The sequence below is a fragment of the Xyrauchen texanus genome, chromosome 25, assembly GCF_025860055.1.
Source record: "Xyrauchen texanus isolate HMW12.3.18 chromosome 25, RBS_HiC_50CHRs, whole genome shotgun sequence".
NCBI classification, from domain to species: Eukaryota; Metazoa; Chordata; class Actinopteri; order Cypriniformes; family Catostomidae; genus Xyrauchen; species Xyrauchen texanus.
The window spans coordinates 731,588-739,087 of NC_068300.1; the positions used below are offsets into that span (position 1 = coordinate 731,588).

At 40.8% G+C, this 7,500-nt stretch overlaps 1 protein-coding gene across 1 annotated transcript in view; it reads right to left on the reverse strand.

Annotated features, from left to right (window-relative positions):
* The window catches only part of LOC127618775 (TSC22 domain family protein 4-like), a 28,535-nt gene that overhangs the window by 7,620 nt on the left and 13,415 nt on the right, over positions 1–7,500 (reverse strand). The window lies entirely within an intron of this gene.

The following is a 7,500-nucleotide window of genomic DNA, read 5'->3' on the forward strand; positions in this document are numbered from 1 at the left end:
CACATATCATGTATTTGTAGTTTCTGTATGCAAATGTTTTCATTCATTATATGCATTTAGTTGTTTTAAATAACTTTCTACATTTCCGAATCGAAAACTGGAAGAAAAACTAGCAGAGATGATAAAGGAAAAGGAAAAAGCCAGAAAGAGTGAGATGAGGGCTAAAGAAAGGGTACGGCTGAGTGAGAAGTTCAAACCCAAAGGAAAGAAAAAAATGGCAACACCGAGAGCGCAAGCAGTTGTTAGTTTTTTGACAAGAGATGAGAACAGTCGCCTTTTAGCCGGCAAAAAAGATACTATCACCAAAAACAAACTGAAGTATCAAAGACGTGTGCTTACAAAGCCACTCAAAGAGCTGCATACACTTTACAACAGTGAGATGGATAAGAGTCTCCATCTATCTTACGGCCATTCTATGTAACAGAGCCAAGGGCCCAAGATAGGGAGACATGTGCATGTATGGGGCATGAAAATGTGCACCTGCTGGCCAACAAGCTCTACAGCAGAGGAGTACTACAAACAAAAAGCATCTCTGAGCTGCTGGGCATGATAGTTTGTGACACCAAAAATAAAGCCTGCATGGATCGCACATGTACCAAGTGCTGTTTTGAACAGGTAAAGTGCCTTGACACAGAGACCAGCACACAAGTCACCTGGGAGCAGTGGAAGAGGGTGACATCCACTAATGGAGAAAAAACATTTTCCAACGTGATCAAACAGACCTCGACCGGAAACCATAAAGGACTTGACTGAGCTTTTCCATTAAAAACTAGAAGCCTTGGCAGTCCACCAGTTCAACTGGCTCCACCAGGCAGATCAATTCCGCCTCCTCAAACAAAACATCACAGAGTCTGAAGCTGTGCTGCACATAGACTTTTCAGAAAACTATGCATGTAAGCTAAGCACAGAGATCCAGTCCTTTCACTTTGGCGGCAGTAGACAACAGGCCACGATTCACACAGCAGTCCTGTACACTGTCCGTGGAACCAAATCCTATGCAACACTGTCTGACTGCCTTCGCCATGATGAACGGGCAGTGTGGGCACATCTAGAGCCGATCTTGAAAGAGCTTCGGGAATCTTTCCCACAAATCACTACCCTCCATATTCTGAGTGACGGGCCTGTAACACAGTACCGAAATAAAAATAATTTTTACTTGCTCAGTACTGTGCCTTTCCTCTCAGGATTTACAAATGTGACCTGGAATTACTCTGAAAAACCTCATGGAAAGGGGGCCCCAGATGGGATTGGTGGGGCAATAAAGAGAGAAGCGGATCTTTATGTTAACAGAGGAGGTGAGCTGCAGACACCAAAAGCTCTTTATGAGATGCTGACAAAAAGAAGCTCAAGTATCACTCTCTACTGGGTGACAAGTGAGAGCATTGAAAAATGTGACGAGTTGATTCCTGGCAATTTGGAGGCTGTAAAAGGCACCATGAAGATACACCAAGTTGTGTCATCACAGCCTGCAAAGATACCACACAGGGAAGTATCTTGCTTCTGCAAGCGCTTAGAGATGAGTCCATGCCCTTGTTACCAGCCAAAAATGGTAGACCTGAAAGCCACCATACAGCAAACCGAGAAACCTGAGGACCCCTCAAGCTCTCCACCTGAGCCACCTAGGCAAGAAGAAAGTGTCCAAGATCTATGTGGAAGGTTTGTGATAGTAACCTACGACGAGCTTCCATATGTAGGTCAGGTCCTAAAGGTTGTGGAAGAGGAACTGCAGATAAGCTGTATGCGACAGTCTGATGACAAGAACTTGCTCTTATGGCCAAAAACTCCAGATGTTACTTTCTACTTTAGGAAAGATGTTCATGCTGTCATTTCAGAACCCGAGCCAGCAACTTCACGCTTCTCAAAGTTGACCTGCCAAGACTGGGTAGCATTCAGAAATTGCTGGGGTTAAAGAAATGCCTACAATGTGCAGAATGCTGTTATGTCCAAGCGTTAAATGAAATCGTAAGAAAAATGTGATTAATGAAATGAAAATGAAAAAGGAAAATGCTGTTCAATGTCATGTCCAAGCGTTTAATGCATTAGTATTGAAAATATTAATATGATGGTTATGTGTCAAATGAAATAGTGAGGAAACTGTTAATGTTATGAAATGTGTCAAATGAAATGGATATGCTGATTCTTCATAAAATTTCATTAAATGTGTTTTAACTATCAAAATCATTGAATAGTCTTAATTGCCTGCTGTTTTTCATCATGTGGGGCGACCACTTGTCATGTGGGGTAACCAACCATATTCAATTCTGTAGTAAATTCAAAAAATAATGTCTGTCCATTTTGGTTGAAATATAATTCATTGGTATAACATCAATAAGTGGATACTATATCTACACATTTTAAATCAGTTTTATGGATTATATGAGTAAAAAAATATGTAATTGCTTTATGAGGGTGACACTGCCATTATAGATAAAAATGTATTTAACATCATTTGCAATAAATGAAAGGACACATGAGTATATCTTTCTTAAACAGTTCAATTAATTACTGATACTTCTTAAAATATAACTTATGTAAAGGAAATCTATTAATTTTAAGATAAATTACGGTCGCCCCAAATGACTTTTTTAAGGTCGTTGCCCTATTCATTTGAGTTTAAAAGCACTAAAATATCTTTGTTTGAAGTTTTCACACACATGCATGTGTAGACTACACTCCAAATGTTTAGAAAATAGCCAAATATATTATTATTTCAAGTATTTTAAAAATGGGCCTCTCAAGGCCTTATACGTCATTGACCCATAAAAGGATTTCCCCTTTGGTTGGGTTTGATCTTATAGTCAAAGTTTTACATGGCTGGCTACAATCTGTCTTAGCACAAGGAAAATAAAACTCTTAAACTCTAAATCTAACATCCCAAAAAGTGATTAGAGGTCATGAACGTTTAGGAGACACCCTCCCCGGTTATAGTGGTAAAAGAGCACAAACCTTAAATTTACGGATTCAAAGACAGAAATGCAATACTCAGAAGTACCTTTTTAAAACACAAATAATCCTGACTGAAAGGGCTTGTGCATGAGACTCGCTGTGAACGGCTCTGTGTGTGTAACACAGATGGTATTGTTCTGAATGGGGTAGCACATGGTTCCCATAACGGCAATGATGATGGAAACATCCCAGCACACACTCAAGAGCAGAACTGCCCACAAATACATAAAGGACGCCTCATGGCCATTCATGTTGTAGAACAAAACGTCAAAGTATCCTCAACTGAATAAAAATATCCAAGGGAGATCTGGGTCCTCCTACTAATCGATGTCACAGCGGCTACTGAAACCTTTTAAAGTGAATACTAACTGAAACTCACTCATTCTGCACTATGACACTGACTAATCAAGCTTCCAGACTGTATCGCCAAAGTTACCCGTGGAATAATAGCAGAATTGAAAGGAGGGCGGAGTCAAAAGGGTGGAGTCTTTGTTTGTGAGGAACAGCCCCGCCCCTTCTCGGCTCTCGTGCATGTAATTCCAGAAGTCATTGGGTCAGTAATTGAGCCCAGTTATCTTGATCAGTAACACAGAATGGGCCAGAACTGGACGAAGAAGCAACTTGGCCTGTTCTGGGATGTTCTCCTGAGTCTTGTGGTGGTGGTGTAGTGGGCTAAAGCACATAACTGGTAATCTGGTAATCAGAAGGACGCTGGTTGGATCCCCACAGTCACCACCATTGTGTCCTTGAGTAAGACACTTAACTCCAGGTTGCTCCGGGGGGATTGTCCCTGTAATAAGTGCTCTGTATAATACATTGGTAATCAGAAGGTTGCTGGTTCGATCCCCGCAGTCACCACCATTGTGTCCTTGAGTAAGACACTTAACTCCAGGTTGCTCCGGGGGGATTGTCCCTGTAATAAGTGCTTTGTAAGTCACTTTGGATAAAAGCATCTGCCAAATGCATAAATGTAAATGTGTTGTGTGTGAGTGCAGCCAGCACGAGGCGCTGTATCTGCAACAGACAGGGCTAAGTTTGCAGCGCTAGCGGAAACATTATTCGATTTTAGCTGCGTGGTGATCCCTACACTGCAAAAAATGATTTTCTAGACAAGTATTTTTGTCTTGTATTCCTGTCAAATTATCTAAACTTTCTTAAAACACGAATTATTTACTTGTCAAGCAAAATGGGATAAGATATTAAGTCTTGTTTTAAGATAAATCTAACTAAATTTAGTGAACTTTAGACTCAAAACAAGAAAAAAATCTGCCAATGGGATAAGCAAAATAAACTTGTTTTCCTTTTAAATTAAGTTTATTTTGCTTACCACATTGGCAGATTTTTTTTCTTGTTTTGAGTCTAAAGTTCACTAAATTTAGTCAGATTTATCTTAAAACAAGACTTAATATCTTATCCCATTTTGCTTGACAAGTAAATAAATCGTGTTTTAAGAAAGTTTAGATAATTTGACAGGAATACAAGACAAAAATACTTGTCAAGAAAATCATTTTTTGCAGTGTAATGCTAAAGTAGCAGTGGAGCCATTGTTGACCCCTACAGTGAGGCAAGTCCCACTGGATGCACTTCTGGAAGACCCTCTGAAGGTCTGTGGAGGCGGGACGAGGCGTGGTTTTTGAGGGGCAACTATAGGTGTGCATTGTTTTGGAGGCGGTAGACGTTTCTGAGGTGGAGACGATTGTCTTTGTGCAGAGAGTGGCCTCAGATCCTGGTTTGGTTGAGGACAATCGGTCATGTCTCGGAGTAGAGGAACTTCGAAAGCCCGTAGTGCACCCAGTTGTGGTACCGCTGGGTTTGTTTCTGGAACATGTTTGGGGCATGTTCTTGCACCTTAATGGCTTATCGGTTTCCATGGACATAGCCAAGTGCAAGGACCTTCGGTAGTACTCAAGTTTTCCTGTTGGCCAAGAATCGCAAACACTTGCATGCGCAATTCTACGAACCCTGCCATTTTCTCTTCATGTCTAACGCTTGCACTTGTTCCTCTCTGGGGTGGAGGTGTGGCCAAGTGCTGGGCTGAGAAGGGGCATGTCTGGACCTGGTATTCTGGGGTGGGGCTTGCATAATGAGGTGGGTGTGGGTTAGAGGCACATGAAAGCGGGTTGTTTGCACGTGAAGTTTGGAGAGGCTGACTTTGGACTTTGGAGTTCTGATTCTCTCTTTGGGTTTCATCAGGAATGGGTGCACGAGAGACAGCTAGGGACACAGATGGAGTCTGTTTTTTTTACTCTCAAAAATGGACACCATCTTCCTTACACTGACAAACATGTTGAGGATTCCCCAAGTCAAGTACACGCACATCAAAAGGAAGCACAAATGGCCACAAACACGTGAGTGTTGTCTTCATGCACCACCAGGAAGTGCAATCATGTAATTGTTTCCTGTAACCTCATTCTGACACGTCCGGGGGCTCAAGAGTCAAGGCAGGATCTGACTCATTCAGTGACTTTAAACAGTAACAGTGCTAGACAATCACAGTCACATATCAGCAGAATAATACCACGTACTTGTACCAAATATACAGTCAAGTTCCTCGTTAACAGTAGTTTGATTCTTTATAGTTATTAAACTATATATTAAGTTTGCCAATGGTCGCTTAAACAGATGGTCACAGCACTGTTTGAGCTGATGTTATCTTATCTAGCTGGATGATTTTGGCAAGTGCCGAACAGAACAGGGGAAATCAACTTACTCATGGTTTACTTATAGTTGTCTTTACATATTAAGATGAGATATGGGAACATTTTTAACACTGCAAAAATTACACATCATTTTAAATCGACAACTATAAGATTATTAAATGCATCTTAAAAATTAGAGCAGTGTTTATCTAGCAATGACACATTTGTATAAATGGGTCGAAAATATAACGTATTGCAACATTTCATCTTTTGACTTTTTTGGCGCGAACGTGACTTGTTGAGTGCGTTACCGTGGAGACGTAGCGCGTGTGGAGGCTTCACGCTATTCTCCGCGGCATCCAAGCACAACTCATCACACGCCCCACCGAGAGCGAGAACCACATTATAGTGACCACGAGGAGGTTACCCCATGTGACTCTACCCTCCCTAGCAACTGGGCCAATTTGGTTGCTAAGGAGACCTGACTGGAGTCACTCAGCACGCCCTGGATTCAAACTAACGACTCCAGATGAGATGGTCAGCGTCAATACTCGCTGAGATACGCATGTAAACAGGCATGTGCACACTGGATAAGCCAGTAAAGGTGTTAACATTCAACATGTGCCAATTGTTTATTGTTAAAACGTCACCAAGTTAAAGAAACACCATTAAAGGCATTTTCATGACCGAAGACGTTGTCGGCTTAAGCATAATGTGTGTCAAATTGTTCATATAACCTTGCTCAATGTAGCTACTTGTTGAAGAAGTGCAGTGTTTTGAAAGCAGGTCACGGTCATGCTACTGAAACAGTTAAATTAGCGGCAGTGCTGCTTTTCATCCCCAACACTGATCCGGAGTGTTTAATCTTGGCGAGTTTGCAGGAAACGTTCCATAATGTCCATCACAAGACCTCCGTCCCCTCAGAACACCCTGCTGTGCTTTAATCCGTCCTATTGGGCCAATCATGGCAGCATTCCTGGAGCGGCAGAAAGATTAGCCTAATCTGGGGTAAAAGTCCACCTGTTTAACCAGTCTGAGCAGTAATCTCAGAATATCTCCTGCAATCTCCAAGACGGCACTCCTTTCTGTATGTCTCCAGATGCGTGTGTGTATTCCCTCATTACACACACACATAAACACAGGTAAATGTGTACTCTAACACATGCTGTGTTTGTCAGTCAACACTGAACTCATTCAGAGAGAGAGTCATTCAGTTCTCCACCCTCTGCAATCTCAGCCAATCACGATCGCCGTTGAGATTCTCTTCCCGCTCGCAGTTTTAACATTCCATACTCTACCCCACCATCTGATATCACACACAAACACATCACATATCTGTCCTAAATGCTATGCAAGGGTAAAATTAGAGCATCTTTAAGTGCCCAGATGTCGTCTGTGCATTCACAATTCATTTTTGTTTAACAAAAATGGCTAGGAATGTGAACCCTAAGCTGCCACAGCAGTTTTTAACTGTATGAACCTAAACAGTAATCAATATTAAGGTATTTAACCCTTGTTGCACATTTTTGTCTGTTTCATTTTAGTTTTTTCGGTCATTTTGGGGGGAATGTTTATATTTCAACCTCAGTTCCTATAATACATCTATAATGCATCTATAATGCATCTATAATACATCTATAAAGCATCTATAATGCATCTATAATGCATCTATAAAACATCTATAAAACATCTATAAACATCTATAAACATCTATAACACATCTATAATGCATCTATAAAACATCTATAATACATCTATAAACATCTATAAACATCTATAATGCATCTATAATGCATCTATAAAACATCTATAATGCATCTATAATGCATCTATAAACATCTATAATGCATCTATAAAACATCTATAATACATCTATAATGCATCTATAATGCATCTATAACACACTGTGTACACA